Below are 3,894 nucleotides of genomic sequence, written 5' to 3' on the forward strand. Positions count from 1 at the left end.
TATTTATAGCTGCTCTGTTTGTGGTAGCAAAGATCTGGAAATAAAAGGGATATCCATCAACTGAGGAATGGCTAAATAAATTGTCACATATAATTGTGATGGAATATTACTGTGCTGTAATAAATGATAAGCAAATTAATTTAAAAAAACTTGGAAAGACAGATGAGGAAATCAAAGCCATCAATAAACATATGGAAAAATGTTCTAAATCACTCTAGATTAGAGAAATGCAAATTAAAACAATGCTGAGGTACCACCTCACACTTATCAGATGGGCCAATATGGGAGGAAAGGAAAGTGGTAAATGTTGGAGGGCATGTGGCAAAATTGGGACTCTAATGCATTGTTGGTGGAGTTGTGAACTGATCCAACCATTCTGGAGGGTAATTTGGAATTATTCCCCAAAGGCTATAAAACTGCATACCCTTTGATCCAGTAATGCCACTAGTGGGTTTGTATTCCAAAAAGATAACAAAAAAGGGGAAAGGACTCGCTTGTAAAAAAAATATTTATAGTTGCTCTTTTTGTGGTGGCAAAGAATTGGAAATTGAAGGGAATTAGGGAATGGCTGAACAAATTGTGGTATATGATGGGAATAGAATGCTATTGTACTATAAGGAATGATGAACAAGATGATTTCAGAAATAAATGGAAAGATCTGTGGGAACTGCTGCAGAGCAAAATAAGCAGAACAAGGAAAACATCGTACAAAGTAACAGCAATATTGGACAATGATCAACTATGAAAACTTGGCTACTTTCAACAATATGGTGATCTAGGACAATCCTGAAAGACTTATGAGGAGGAATGCTCTCCATCTCCAGAGAAAGAACTGGTGAAGTCGTCTTTCACATCAGTATATTTATGGTCTTATTTTGGAGTTTTGGTTATGTATGAGTGTGCTCTTACCACAATGACTAATATGAAACTGTGTTTTGTATGATAATAAAATTAAATTTAAAAAAAAAGCTTGGAAAGATCTATATGAAGTAATGAAGAGTGAAATGAGCAGAATTAAAAGATTATATACAGATATAGATTTAATATTTGAAGAATGACTTGTGAATGTCCATTTCCAGATAACTGAAAAATAGAAACATGAAAGACTCTGTCTGTTTGCCTGTCTCTATCTATCTATCTATCTATCTATCTATCTATCTATCTATCTATCTATCTATNTGTCTCTATCTATCTATCTATCTATCTATCTATCTATCTATCTATCTATCTATCTATCTATCTATATCTGTCTGTCTGTCTGTCTGTCTAGCCATCTGTTAACTTGGAAAAAACACAGAACTACTTAAGTAGTCAGAAAAACCAAGTCTTTAATCAGGAAAGGGATAGGCCCCAAATTCCCTGCTACACAGAGCCTATGTTGATTGGGAAAAAAACAGAATTATTAGTCAGAAAAGCCACTCTTTAATTAAGGAAAGGGGTGACAGGGCGGAGTCAGGCTTCTACACAGAGCTGTGCCCTACATGCCTAAGCAGAGTCTGAGAATTGAACCCTGGGAATGCCCATGCACTAGATGATGACTCCAAGGAACAAAAGAAATTGGGGAACCTATATACCATCTGGGGAGATCCAGGGGCAGAAAAAGATGATTAACATTACCATAGCTACAAGGAAATGGGAGTGTTCAAACTATACCCAAACTATACAGGATACAATCAAACTTGGGAAAGGAATCCTAGCCAGAGGGTAGGATGTAAGGGAAAGGGCTACTTACAATGGATACTAAAAGGGTGGTCCCTGCCCTGGAGTGGGTCATCCTGGGAAAGGGTTTCTGATACAAAGGGGAAGACTACCTAGGACAAAAGGGTATTTAGCATTTACCCTGGGGTCCATTATTCAGTCTGAAACTGCTAGCCTCAGATTCCCTTCAGGATAGATTCTCTTGGGAACGGGGAACAAGCCCAAGGTTTGGGGTCTCCAATTTGCAAGTTAGTTCTAAAACTTGGGGTTCATCAGATCATACTAGGCTACAAGTTTGGGGGTCTCTAGATTCTACGTGGACACCTACACCCTGGGACTCTGAGACCGTCCTCCATGATATCTTGGAGGAACAATAGAACTTGTGGGACTTTATATACCTTTTGGGGAACTAAGGGGCAGGGAAATAGGATTGATTGACATTAGCTTGGCTACAGGGACGTCGGAGTGTCCAAACTACCGGACAATACTAGCTGGATACCGACTGGCTCGGGAACTAAACCGTGGAACCGTAGCCAGAGGCTGGGGAGTGGCTTCATTATAAGAGGATCTGGTGATACCTTCTATCCTGCAGGGAGGGGGAGGAGAGACTGAGAAACCTTGGGGAAAATTCTATTAAACAAATTTTAACCAATTTTAACACACACAAAAAAAAAAGTAACTGGGGAAGGAAAAAAATATTTTCAAAGCCTCTATTATCTCATTTGTTCCTCACAACAATCTCGTGAAATAGATACTACTATACGCATTTCACAGATGAGGAAACTTGAGGATAAGTGAAGTGACTTGTCCAGACTGTGTGCTTAAGGCAGAAGTCGTTCTCCCTGACTCCGCAGAGTTCCGCAAACCAGGTAAGACGCACGTTTAAGATGGGTGAAAAGTTGGGAACATTTCCGGTTTCCTTCTGTTCCCGGTAAAGAAACTCGGCCGCTGCTTCCAGTAGGGGTTTCCGAAGAGAGGATACCCAGACTACGAACAAGTTGAAGATGGAACTTCCGTTCTCGTACGAGTTGCACCTACATGATCCTTTGCCGCCCTTCCTAGCTTTGCAATTCTGTGAATTAAGTTAACTTAGAGAAATCCCCATCTTCTTAAAATAAAAATTAAAAAAAAAAAACATGGTTAGATGCCACAGAGTAGGTGGCAATGCCTTAACCGTATGTGTGTTGTAAAGGCCACTAGGACCTCTTCCATCCTTATCAAGGGGAGTGCTAACCTTCTCTCCTTTCATACAACACAAAACACCGCTTCCAACACGACATATATATAACTGCAAAATAGAGACTACTTTATGGTTACGGTTGAAATTTTGATTTGCTTTAGAAATCTCATTAACAAAGAAACAAACGTATTTTAGTAGGAAAATATTATAGTCATGAAATTCAAAGGCTTCCGTGACCGATATTATAAGAAAACAAATCTTTTAATTTGCATCTATAATATATTCATAAAATTGTCCAATAAGAGGCAAGGTAAGAACGCGTCAACGAAAATGCCGGAACTAAAACAAGAATTGCAGTGAGGATAAATTTTTTTTTTCAAATATGGTTTAAAAAATTATAAAAACGACATGTATCACGAAAAGGATGTATTAAATTAATTAAATGTTTGACGGTTTTGTAATAAAATGGAAAACGCATTGCGACGAATCTGCTAATAAGAACCATGAAGTTAACTTCCTTTGACCCGCGTGCCGGGCTTAGTGCGCTAAACTAGCACAGAATGAATGCTTGAGGTCCCGGGGATGAGACGCCTGGGGGCGCTCGAGGTCACTGGTTCCAGTATAGCTTGGTCGGGGGCGAACACAGTAATTACTAAAAAGAATTGATGTTTCTGATACTTAAATAGAGCTGTAAAGTTTGCAAAGAGCGTTTACATATATTATCTCCTTTGAGCAACAACCCTATGTGATAAAAAGTAAAGACATTATCATTCCCAGTTTTACAGATAAGGAAACTGAGGCTCAGAGAGTCACTTGCCAATAGCCAGCCAGTTTGGTCAAGATCAGAAGTGGCATTGAAATTCGTCTTTCCTCATCATCACGCTGCTCTAAAAATAATTCTGCATTTTATTGATGTTTACTTTTTAAAAATAAAAAACAAAACAAACCTTTAATTTTTAGTAAACTTTAAAAATATTTACATTTTAATTTATTTTTATAAATATTTATATATCCAT

The 3,894-nt window shown here is 38.1% G+C and overlaps 1 non-coding gene across 1 annotated transcript; it reads right to left on the reverse strand.

The window, feature by feature from the left end:
* Positions 1-2,826: 2,826 nt before the first annotated feature.
* LOC123255986 lies at positions 2,827-2,954 on the reverse strand. The gene has a single exon (XR_006506808.1). It is a non-coding gene; the product is annotated as a U6atac minor spliceosomal RNA (small nuclear RNA).
* Between the last annotated feature and the right edge of the window lie 940 nt (positions 2,955-3,894).

The sequence above is a fragment of the Gracilinanus agilis genome, unplaced genomic scaffold (genome assembly GCF_016433145.1).
Source record: "Gracilinanus agilis isolate LMUSP501 unplaced genomic scaffold, AgileGrace unplaced_scaffold55043, whole genome shotgun sequence".
Taxonomy (NCBI): domain Eukaryota; kingdom Metazoa; phylum Chordata; class Mammalia; order Didelphimorphia; family Didelphidae; genus Gracilinanus; species Gracilinanus agilis.